The 13,078-nt window shown below is 47.9% G+C and overlaps 1 non-coding gene across 1 annotated transcript; it reads right to left on the reverse strand.

Moving 5' to 3' along the window:
• Positions 1–1,044: 1,044 nt before the first annotated feature.
• Positions 1,045–1,117, reverse strand: EI90DRAFT_t286. Its single transcript has one exon. It is a non-coding gene; the product is annotated as a tRNA-OTHER (tRNA).
• Between the last annotated feature and the right edge of the window lie 11,961 nt (positions 1,118–13,078).

The raw sequence follows: 13,078 nt of genomic DNA on the forward strand, positions 1-13,078 counted from the left end.
CATGTGATGTTCTTTCCTTATTGGTTCTTCGGACTCTTCCATGACTGCTGTACAGTAGCTAGAGAGTTATCAGCACCACACTCTAGAGGACCAAAATATACCCATACACCCTTTGCCTGACCAGTAGTGAGATTCTTATCCCCCCTCCTTCCTGTCTTGAGTCTAGTTGGATAGACCCGTTACACTGTGCATTCCGGCCCATTAGCCACCTGTCCCGATGCTGCCTGAGCCCATTCCCGCTGTGTGAGTGTGAGTGCGAGCCCCAACCTCACTCCTATCCTCCATGCTCACCCTCCCTGCTTGCCCTAGGCTCTCCTGCACTTGGCCGACTCCCCCACAGCCACACCGACCTCCCTGCCCTGAGTCTGCCTCTGGCACCGTGCCTAGCATGACTCTGCAACATCGCCTACTCCACCTACTTGGCCCTCACCAGGCCACTGCCATCCCTGTGCCCGACTCTGGCCCAACTCCGAGTCCAGTGCTGCTATGATACCATCATCGCTATCGCAGCCCTACACTCCTTCACATATTTATCTGTTATTGTTTGTTTTGACCCTCAGTCATTGCCGGCTGCTGTGCAGCCAACCCCGCTCCTTGTTCCCTTTTGCTTCCGGACCCTTCGGCCTTCGGCCTGGCCCACTTCCATTCATTTCATCTTCCTATATATATCCTGTATGATACATTATAGTACTTTAGCTCTAATATCGATTTGACCATGACCTCCTAAGTCCTGACCCCAGCAAGGCAACCCCAGTAAGTCTGAAATGAGGGCCAAAAGACAGCTAGGGGGCACAGCGCTCCTTTAGAGTTGCTAAGGCCAAATGCCCTACCCTCGGGCCTTGTTCACAGCATCACAGCCTATAGCGGCCCGCAATGGTGACCCTCAGTGCCGACCCCGGACCAGTGTCTAACAATTAGTTGTCATATCCATGTATCCATACCACCTCTGTCCAACCTCCATTCCCTCCATACCAACCTCAGTACCTCCATTCTCCATAATCACCTCCATCACCCCCTATGGTCATCATATTGTAGTCTGAAAAGAGGCCACACCAGAATTTGAACCTAGGACCATCCAACATATATTTGGAGGTGTTAACCACTACACCATATGGCCAGTAGCCATAGGCCTGTTCTCTAGGAGCAGATGGTCTGACCACAACACATCACAACCCAACCCCTCCAAATCAATATATTACATATACCTCCCTAGTTTCAGACCCCCAAAGTCTTCTGGACAGCACCAATGTCCACAAGCACAGTTCCACCCCTACCAGGCCCTTCAATTGCCTGCCCTCCAAGTCCACCCTCAGACCTCTCACCCCTTTCCCCTTTTGGGCAACCACCCACCTTTCCTTCAACCCTTGGCAACCTTACATCAGCAAAACCCAGTTCCTTCCATCCTTGGGCCCTTTGCCTAGTCCCCTGCCTGTATGGCTCACCCACCCACTGCCAGCCTTGTAACTGCAGATGCAAGAACAATGACCCACTAGAGACCACCCACCTGCACTTTCTGTTGTAGTTGATAGACCTATTAGTCAATAAAGACCTACAGGCTCCTAGAGAACCAGTTGTGGCCACATGGTGTAGTGGTTATCACTGCCAAATATATGGGGGATGGTCCCTGGTTTGAATCCTGGTGTTAAAGAAATGGGTTAAGGGCAATCCATTTCTTTCCGTCCTTATAGACGACTTAGAATCGTCCACCTCATGTATGTAGGGCGGTTTAGTCGTGTAATTAGAATTGTCCGATGGCCGTGGAGCTTTTGACAGAAAGCTGAGGCCTCGCGGTGAATGGGAGTCTGTTACGATGGATACTTGGCGCTCGTTACGTGAGCGTACCGTGCATGGGTGTATAGGATCACAGGTTGAGAGAATGTCCAGAGCGGGACTAGTCGAGGACACAGGGCTAGCGGGTACTTGGCGCTCGAGAGAGCGTACCGGTAGCAAGTGAGATAACGACTCCTTGAGGGAGCTTCCTGAGAATTGGTTGACGGGTACTTGGCACCCAATTGGGTGTACCGGCAACGAGTGAAATTCTAGCTCCTTGAGGGAGCTGCCAGAGGCTGGGTTGACGGGTACTTGGCACCCAGACGGGCGTACTGGCAACGAGGTATGAGACCGTTTAACTGGCGGACAGTCTGTATATGTGTCAACAGGTACTTGGCGCTCGTAAGAGCATACCGGTGACGGAGGGGTTAGTCGATCGTAGGTTGAACGACACGTGGTGGGTTCGATGGCTACTTGGTGCTCACGAGAGCGTACCGGCGACGAAGGGAACGGGCTTGTATCGGATGTCCATCCATCCGTAGAATTAACCAGATGCTCACCATAAGGTGAGACAGACGTGAACCCAGTACCTGGGCGAACGACGTGAGTTGTAACAAAAGGTGATCGTGCATACCTGAGTTGAGTCACGCGCGAACTCGCTGATCCATGGCTAGAGTCGTCAACCTCGGCAGGGATGACCCATATAGACGGTGACTGAGACATACACAATCTTACACAGATGATACAGTGTTGGCACAAGGAGGTTTACAGTTGTTGCACAGAAGAGGATGGTGTGTTATTCGTTAGGTTCCGTCTTTTCAGCTCTTGCCGTACATAAACGTGACGCTAACTATTGAATAAGAAATGATCGCGAGAAATCTCGCAAAATAGAATAAATATTCCGGCCAGCACCAAAACCCAATAAGGGAAAGCTTAGCGCGGAGTGAACGTGTAAGAAAGGGGGGTAGCGGGGAGAAGGTAACAAAGAGAAGGGAGGATATGGAGAAGGAGGACCTGCCATGGTGGACGTTCAGTCGACACGGTCACGAGAGACTCCATTCCTGTAACACCTGGTGTGGCCACCTTTTTCAAATTATAATACTTTCACCTGCAACTGAGAGTCACACACACACACAAGTGCCCCCTTTTGGATTCACAATGGAGGATGAGCATGAGAGGCAATGGATGCCACTGGTGAGGGTGCCCAGGATCCCTGCTATGGCTGCTTAGGCACATGGCATAGAGGGAGGGTTGTGTATCCCAGCTGCATCACAGCGTGTAGTAACTCAGGTTAGCACCCCTGGGGCAGTCTGAGATAGACTTTAGCCTTGATACAATAAGTAGAAAGGATAATATACAAGGAGACTTGCCTGAGATAGACTTTAGCCTTGATACAATAAGTAGAAAGGATAAAGTCAACCTCAAAGTCACATGACTATATGTAGAGTGAAGATTGAAACAAAAAGAGACACCTCAAACTACAACACTCCCCCTCAATCAAACTCTAATCTCCTAAGTCCCAACAAAGAACATTGATGTTGATGGAGGTCTCTGGGAAGAGCCTTAGTGAGGATATCTGCACAGTTGTCTTTGGATGCAACCCATTGGATTCCTAACTTCCCCAAATCTACCTGATCCCTGATCCAGTAATACTTGGTATTGATGTGCTTCATCCTTCCATGGTGTTCTGGATTCTTGGCAACTTTGATGGTGGACTCATTGTCCATTTGAAGTGGGAAGGGAGTGTTTTGGGGATATCCAAGTTCCTGGAGAAGGTATGTCATCCAAGTCCCATCAGAGGCTCCAGAGTTGGCAGCATAGAGCTCTGCTTCAGTGGTGGATTTGGCCACAACTTCTTGACGTCTACTAGACCAGTTGACACATGAAGAACCAATAAAGGTGGCATATCCAGAAGTGGAACAAGCCTTTTCAGTGTCACCAGCATAGTCAGAGTCAGAGAACACTGAAAGTGAGACTCCCCCAGAATGAGATGGCCCAAACTCAAGGCAATAATCCAAAGTGCCTTTGAGATATCTAAACACTCTCTGAATGGCCTCCCAATGAATCTTGCCTGGGCAGGAGTTGAAACGACTCAGAAGTCCCACTGCATATGCAATATCTGGCCTTGTCCCAATGGCCAAGTACATGAGGCTACCAACAGCACTCAAGTATGGCACCCCCAACATGTAATCCTTTTCCTCCTTGGACATGTTTTCAACTTTGGAGAGAGTGATAGCAGGATCAAGGGGAGTGAGAAGGGGTCTGGAGTGCTGGTGATTAAAGCGATGGAGAATGTCAGAGGTGTGTTTATGTTGGGAGAGCCAAATCTTGTGTTGTGGGCAATTTCTGTGGATTTCCAATCCCAAGATATAACTAAGCTCCCCCAGATCCCTCATCTCAAACTTGGTCTGAAGTTCCAACTTGACTTTGTTGAGAACTGCCAAGTCATTGCAGGCAAGGGTAATATCATCCACATAGACTGGAATGATTACTTTCACCTTGTCCTTACTCCACACCCAGATAGAGTTGTCACTAGGGCACCTCTTGAAACCAAGATCCAAGAAAGTCTCATGGAGTTTCTGGTACCATTGCCTTGGACTTTGCTTCAGGCCATAGAGTGACTTCTTGAGGTGACATACCAAGTGCTCCTTCCCAGGTTCCACAAAGCCTTCAGGTTGGGTCATATAAATGTCTTCATGGAGGTCACCATTCAAAAAAGCAGAAGAGACATCCATATGATGCAACTCCAAGTCTTCAATTGCTGAGATGGCAAGAAGGGCACGAAGAGAAGAGAATTTGGCAACAGGAGCAAAGGTCTCAGTGTAGTCCAGATGAGGTTTCTGAGAAAAGCCTTGTGCAACAATCCTGGCCTTGTACCTTTCTATAGTCCCATCTGAATTTTCCTTGATCTTAAACACCCATTTAGAACCAACAGGCTTCCTCCCCTTTGGAAGTGGCACCAACTCCCAAGTGTCATGAGACAGCATTTGGGTATACTCCTTCAAGGCAGCCTCCTGCCACAATGGCCAGTCATCACGTTTCTTGGCCTCCTTCATAGACTTTGGTTCAACAGTTGAAGTGGAGAATGCAAATTCAACCATCTCCTCCTGTGACAAAGCCTTAGAGAGGGACTTGCTTAGCAGGGCAGAAGCAGCCATGTCAGACTCAGAGTCATCCTCATCAGAGCCATCATGGTCTGAGTCAGATTGGACATCTGGAGTTGGCTCCCTTGCATCCCACTTGCTAGGAGGAGGTGATGGGGTAGGATTGACTTTCCACCACTCACCAGGTGGCTTCCCAGCATTGGAACAAGTTGTACGACGAAGGGTAGAAGGGCCAGGTGATGGAGAGGGTAAAGGGTGAGGAGAGGGTGGTGCAGGAGAAGGAGAAATGGATGGTGGTGGTTGAGGTGAAGGAGGGCGATGGACAGGTGGAGGATTGGAGACAGTGTCAGAAGTCAAAATGTCAGATATAGAGTCAGACAGAGGAGTGAAGAAATTTCTGGATATGTGATCTCCCCCTGACTTTGGCACTGGATTCAAGTTTGAAGGGTGATAAGAATTGTTGACATTACCAGATCCAATACCAGGCAGGGATTGTTCATCAAAAATCACATCCCTTGAGATCACAGTCTTCCCAGTTGATAAGTCATAAATCTTCCAACCCTTAAAGTCTGGTGGGTAACCAATGAAAATACCTCGATGAGTTTTGGGCTCAAAACTCCTCCTTTTATCCTTCTGGACATGGACATAGGCCTGGCAGCCAAAAACTCTAAGATGGGAGAGAGATGGTTTGGAACCAAACCAGGCTTCATAAGGAGTGATGTCCTTGAGTGAAGATGTAGGAGAACGATTTAAGACGTGGAGGAAAGTACCCAATGCATCTCCCCAGAAAGAGCCAGGAAGTTGAGACTGATGGAGAATAGAAGTAATCCCTTCATCCAATATACGATTGGTCCTTTCTGCCACTCCATTTTGCTGTGGGGTCCCTCTGGTGGTATGCTCTCTCATAATCCCATGGGCCTTCAAGAATTGGTCCATCTCCCTACTCATATATTCCCCCCCTTTGTCATCCCTAAGTGCTTTGAGTCGAAAACCAGTTTGATTTTCTGCAAGAGCCTTGAACTCCTTGAAAGCAGTAAAGGCCTCTGACTTGTTGTGGAGCAAGTAGATGACTCTGTAGCGAGAATAGTCATCCACAAAGCTGATCCAGTACCTGTGCTGCTGAGAAGTTTGCACTGAAACAGGTCCATGAAGATCTGAGTGGACTAGTTCAAGAGGTCTGGTTCTTCGATTGGAAGCAGCATCAGGGAAGGGGAAGCGATGTTGTTTTCCAGCTAGGCAATGCTCACAGATGTCAGGGAGGGGGGAGGTTGAGAGAGATATTCCAGTGTCTAAGTCCTTCACATAAGATCCAGAAAAAAGTTCCTTCAGCCTACTTCTCCCAATGTGACAGAGACGTTGATGCCAAAGTTCAGGAGACAGAGAGGAGACCTTAAGTGCAGATTGCACAGTGGTAGACCCATTAAGAAGTCCAGTGTTGTCATTAGACACTGTTGCTTCAAACATGAGTTGACCATTCAACTTGAAGGTCATAGTAGACTGTTTAATCTGGACCTCAAAGTTGTGCTTCTTGGTCAGATGGAGGACTGATAGGAGGTTGTTCTGGAGTAGGGGGACATGGAGGACATTGGAGAATTCAATAGGGCGTGAGGGGATGTTATTGTTAGAATGGGTGGACTCGGACGACTCCGGAATGGAATCGGAGACTTATCATGGAAGGACCTCGGCCTCAGCGACTCAGGCGGAGCGCTGTGCCATTGCTGGTTGTCCTGGGGGTCCCTAATTTCGGATCTAGCAGAGGGAAAGTCTCTTGGGGGGGAATTCCAGTCGATTTCAGACTGAGGTTACAAGTTACTAGGTACATTGTATATAAGGAGGGGTCTGGAATCAAAAGGAACAAGGGTAGGACAAAAGGAGACAAAGGGAGATGGAAAGAGGAACAACACCGAGGGTCAAGTGTTTGACTCAATGGTGTTTCCCAAAGGAGGAATGAAGGGCCAAGGCCCAAGAAGGAAGGAAGGAGGATGGGAGTCGGGAATGGCTAGCTGACTGAATGGAAAGGAAGCAGCAGCCCAAATAGGAATGAGGGAGAATAGCGGAATTGAAATGGACAATGCAATAGTTGCAAGGTCCAGAGTAAGTCCGGAAAGTCCGAACTCGGAGGTTAAACTCCGGAATATTGGCAAAGGTAATTAAATGGAATGAGCTAACCAATACAATGGGTATAAGCGGAGGTGGGGTCAAAGTCCGAGGTCGGAGCTAAGACCGGAGGTTCCGGAGACGAGACGTGAACGGGATACCGGAGCGGAGGTCCGGAGTCGGGAGCATAGGTTTTGCGTACTCGTCTGGAAGGTGTCAAGGTTGGGGTCGGACCCGGAATGTTCCGGAGTCGGACCGAAGGTGGTGATGGAGCCGGAGGTGGGATAACCTCTTGGGAGTCGGCAATGAGAAGGTGACGGAAGGGAAGTAGGGCTCCAGAAGTCGGAGTTCGGAGTTCCAGGAGCCCGGAGCGGAGGTTGGGATTGTATGGATATGACAGTTATTTATGATTGGAGTGAAGACAATAGTACCAATCCCAGCAGCATAGATAATGTTGTTGTCTGCAAGCCAGACTGGTGTGTGGCAGGGTGAATACTGATTGAACCACTCACGATGTGGAGTCATGTGAGATGTGGCACCAGTGTCTGCAATCCAGGAATTTGGCATTGGGACAGGGGGAGCAGAGAGGGCAGTGTGTAAAGACAACACAGGAGAAGGGGTGGAAGAAGTGTTCATAACGTTTGAACGAGTGGAGCGATTGGCGTCAAACTTGAATCGACGAGGCATTGTCAAACACTCTAGTGGTTGCGAGAATTTCAAAAAGATTCGTTTAGAAGTGAAGGAATTAAAGCGAATTCCTTGTTTAAAAGGGAGTTTTCGCTGTTGCAGGTGGAGAAGTGGTATGATGGTCGCGAAAATGGGAATGATGGTAGATTGTCGAATGAAGTACAACGTGTATCAGTTTCGAAGCAATCTGTCACGCTGTTTAGGGGCTGTAATCGTTGTAAGAATCCCCAGAATTTTAAACAACGTTTTTCGAAGCAATGAGTAACTCGATCGGTTCGAAAATGTGAGAGGTAATAGCCCGTCGTTGGCACCAAGTGTGATATCAATTTCGACACAATCCGTGCAAACGCTGACGAGCTACAGCAGTATAAAGAGTAGATAATGATTCGTTTGTATCAGCAGAACAAATGGTGCGATCGGCGCGGGATTTTGAGGAATCGAAGTTCGACGCGCGAGTAATGACGTGGCAAAAGTAGGCGCCGATTGACGCAGAACCCGGGGCGCTATGGCAGATTTAAGCTGACAGAGGCTGTTTAGAGCACCAGAGAGCTGAGTATCCAAGCAGATGATAGACTTTTGATGGAAAAAAGCAGTTTTCAGCCCAAAAGTGAAAATTTCGAAACAGCCCTTCAGTGGGCTGGGCTCATAACCTGTAGTAACTCAGGTTAGCACCCCTGGGGCAGTCTGAGATAGACTTTAGCCTTGATACAATAAGTAGAAAGGATAAAGTCAACCTCAAAGTCACATGACTATATGTAGAGTGAAGATTGAAACAAAAAGAGACACCTCAAACTACAACACTTAAGAAGTCTCTCTATGGCCTCAAACAAAGTCCTCACCAGTGGTACCAGAAGCTCCATGAGACTTTCTTGGATCTGGGCTTCAAAAGGTGCCCCAGTGACAATTCCATCTGGGTATGGGCCAAGGATAGTGTGAAGGTGATCATTCCAGTTTATGTTGATGATCTGACTCTGGCCTGCAACAACTTGGCTGCTTTGACTGCCCTCAAGGCTCAGCTTCAGTCCAAGTTTGCAATGAGGGATCTGGGGGAGTTGAACTACATCCTAGGTCTAGAAGTCCACAGAAATCGCCCAAATCGCAAGATTTGGCTTTCTCAACACAAGCACACCTCAGACATCCTGCAACGCTTCCATCATGAGCATTGCAGACCCCTTTCCACCCCTCTTGATCCAGATATCACTCTTTCCAAAGTTATGGATATGTCCCAGGAGGAAAAGGACTTTATGCAGAGTGTGCCATACTTGAGTGCAGTTGGCAGCCTCATGTATCTTGCCATTGGGACAAGGCCTGACATAGCATATGCTGTTGGCCTTCTAAGTCGCTTCAACTCCTGCCCTGCAAAAGTCCACTGGAATGCAGTCCAAAGAGTGTTTAGGTATCTCAAAGGGACCTTGGATTATCACTTGGAGTTGGGAGCATCATCTTCTGGGGGAGTTACTCTTTCAGTTTTTTCAGACTCGGATTATGCTGGGGATGCCTCAAAGGCATTGTCCACTTCAGGATATGTGTCCCTTATTGGCTCCTCATGTGTCAGCTGGTCCAGTAGGAGACAGGATGTGGTTGCAAAATCCACCACTGAGGCAGAGCTGTATGCTGCAAATGCTGGGGCTTCAGATGGCACTTGGATGACCCACTTACTTGAAGAACTTGGATATCCTCAAGGCTCATCATTCCCCCTCCTTATGGACAATCAGTCATCAATCAAGGTTGCCAAAAATCCAGAGCATCATGGGAGAATGAAGCACATCCAAACAAAGTACTATTGGATTAGGGACCAGGTGGACATGGGAAAATTGGAGATCAAATGGGTACCTTCTAGGGATAACTGTGCTGACATTCTTACCAAGGCACTGTCCAAGGACCTTCACCAGCATCAATGTTCATTGTTAGGACTTAGGAAGAAGGAGCTGGATTGAGGGGGAGTGTTGTGGTTATTTCTACTTGTTTTCTATTCAATCTGCGCTTTCTATAGTGTCATGTGACTGCAGAGTCGCTCTTTATTGTTCTTACTTGTGTAATAACACTAAAGTGCAACTCAGACTGTGCTATCTGCTGAGTTATAATAACAGGCGCCGATATATATAATGGGAGGGCGAAAGCACAAGGAAACAAAGGGGATCCGAATCGGAACGAAGGCGTCCGAATGGGAACAAAGGGAAGACTGAAGCAGAGTGGTACCGAAGGTCATAAGGCAGAACCTGTGGTACGTCCGAAAGGAGGTAAGGAGGGCGAGGCCCAGAGGGGCAGGAGGATGAGGGGAAGTGGGGATGATGACTAACTGGCTAGAATGGGAAGAAGCAGCAGTCCAAATAGGGATGAGGGGAAAACGCAAAAGATACATTACAAGCGGTGAAAGTGCCAAAGATGATCCGTGGAGCTCGGAGGTTGCGGAGCTTACAGAGGTTACGGAGGCGGGGTTGAAAGTCCGAGGAATATTGGCAATGGTGTTTACGTAGTATGAGGTCACCAATGCAATGGACTAAAGCCGAGGTGGAGTCAAAGTCCGAGGTAGGAACTATGATGGAGTCTCGGAGCGAAGGTATGAGCAGTGTCCGAGTATGGGGTACAGGACAGTGGCAAAAAGTCGTAACTTGGCAGAGGGTTGGCAGAAGAGGGTCAGAGGGAAGAGAGAGGAGAGAGGAAAGGGGTGAGGAGTGGAGGAGGGGAAAGGTGTCAGGTCCGAAGGTGAGTGTCGGAGCGAACGGAGATAGGGTAGGAGAGTGATGGAAGGGTGGAGGTGTCGTGAGGAGGAGTGAGAGGAGTGATGTTCGGTCTGAGATGAGTATCGGAGCGAACGGAGATAGGGTAGGAGAAGGATGGGAGGGTGGAGGTGGCATGAGGGGTGAGGGGAGGTGTGGTGTCAGGACCGAGGGTGAATATCGGAACGGACAGCAGTAGGGCAGGACTCCGGAGGTGGTGAAGAAGGAGGTCCGGGAGTCGGGTCAGGATCGGATATGCACGGATATGACAGTCATGAGTGAGAAGATGTCATCTGATATCGGCAGCATGTGTTTCTTCCTGCAATGGCTGAATATGGGATGACAATGAGGAAATGGGATGAAAAGGGGGAAGAGGTGATTGATTCAACTGAGGGTCCATGCACTGTTGTCTGGTTTCATGATGAATCCATCTTCTACACTCATGGTCGTTGGAAGGTCCATTGGGTTCATAACTCCGAAACAGCAAAACCCTATGCTAAGGGTGAAGGTGCTTCTGTTATGGTGGCTGATTTCATCTCAGCTGATTATGGGTGGCTGAAAGGTGGTGATCAGACAGCTCGGGTCACACTCAGGCCAGGCAGTAACCGGGATGGATATTTCACAAACGATGATGTGATCAAACAGGTGACAACAGCAATGGAGATCTTGAAGGAGCACTATCCCCATGACAATCATGTCTTGGTCTTTGACAATGCACGCACACATTCCAAATGTGCTGATGATGCTTTGTCAGCACTCAAAATGCCAAAGGGTCCCAAGGAATGGGGAATAACCGTGAATGCACACGATTCAAGTGGCACAATCATATACAGGCCCAATGGGAAACCTCAAACCACGATTAAACACATGGCAGACACAACTTGGAATGGTCAAATTCAACATATTTATTACCCTGATGATCACCCCAAATATCCTGGATATTTCAAAGGGATGGCAAAGATCTTAGAAGAGCGGGGCTATGAGGTTGCTGGGCTTCGTGCTCAGTGTGACGAGTTCAAATGTCGTGGTACAGCAGCACAATGCTGCTGCCGCAATATCCTTTTCCACTCTAACGACTTCATGAATGTCAAATCCCTGCTTCAGACACACTGTGAAGCTGCTGGGTTTGGCATTCTATTCCTCCCAAAATTCCACTGCGAACTGAACTTTATTGAACAAGTATGGGGCTATTCAAAGAGGACCTATCATGAATCTCCACCATCATCGAAGGTTGAAGATGTGGAAATTAATCTGCAGAAAGCATTGGAATCTGTGACGATAACTTCAATGCGAAAGTAAGGATTCCTTCTTCAATTAAATCCCAAATATTTATGATAACACAAATCCACAGGTTTGCAAATCATTCATTACGGTACATGGAGAGCTATTGCTATGGCCTGAATGGGTGTGAGGCCCAATGGGCAGTCAAAAAATATAAAGGGCATCATGGACTCCCACCTGAGGCAGTGCAGGAGGTTATTCAGGAATTTGCAGCTAGAAATATTGAAAAGATATATAAATAGTATATATAAAACAATCAAACAATACAATAACTTCAATTATACACATGAATTTCTGGGCCTAGAAACATTGGCTGCTTGTGACCTGTACTGCCACATCCAGCAATTGCCATCATAGTGATGACTTATGAACGTCGTCTATCTTACACTCTCAGTTTTCTCTGACTCAGACTATGCTGGGGATGCCTCAAAAGCACTGTCCACTACAGGATATGTGTCTTTCATTGGCTCCTCTTGTGTCAGTTGGTCTAGTAGGAGACAAGATGTTGTTGCCAAGTCTACCACTGAAGCAGAACTTTATGCTGCAAATGCAGGAGCCTCAGATGGTACTTGTATTGTATCTCAGCAGATACCTCAGTCTGAGTAGCAGTTTAGTGTTATTACAGTAGTAAGAACAGTATATACAAGAGGAGACTTGCCTGAGTAGCAGTTTAGTGTTATTACAGTAGTAAGAACAGTAAAGAGCGACTTGGCAGTCACATGACACTATATGGAGCACAGATTGAATAGAAAATGAAGAGAACTAACTACAACACTCCCCCTCAATCCAGCTCCAGCTTTTTGAGCCCCAATAAGGAGCATTGGTGTTGATGAAGGTCTCTAGAGAGAGCCTTTGTAAAAATGTCTGCACAGTTGTCCCTGGAAGCCACCCATTTGATCTCCAATCTCCCTAAGTCAACCTGATCCCTAATCCAGTAGTACTTGGTCTCTATGTGCTTCATTCTCCCATGATGCTCTGGGTTTTTGGCAACTTTGATAGAGGATTGGTTGTCCATGTATAGAGGGAATGATGTGCCTTGGGGGTATCCAAGTTCTTCAAGCAAGTGTGTTGCCCAAGTACCATCTGAGGCTCCTGCATTTGCAGCATAAAGTTCTGCTTCAGTGGTAGACTTGGCAACGACATCTTGTCTCCTACTAGACCAACTGACACAAGAGGAGCCAATGAAAGACACATATCCTGTAGTGGACAGTGCTTTTGTGGCATCCCCAGCATAGTCTGAGTCAGAGAAAACTGAGAGTGTAACTCCCCCAGAAGGTGATGCCCCCAACTCAAGGCGAAAATCTGAAGTCCCCTTGAGATACCTGAAGACTCTTTGAACTGCATTCCAGTGGACCTTTCCTGGGCAGGAGTTGAAACGACTTAAAAGGCTAACAGCATAGGCTATGTCAGGCCTGGTCC

Source organism: Cantharellus anzutake (assembly GCF_015039405.1).
Source record: "Cantharellus anzutake strain C23 chromosome Unknown EI90scaffold_165, whole genome shotgun sequence".
Taxonomy (NCBI): domain Eukaryota; kingdom Fungi; phylum Basidiomycota; class Agaricomycetes; order Cantharellales; family Hydnaceae; genus Cantharellus; species Cantharellus anzutake.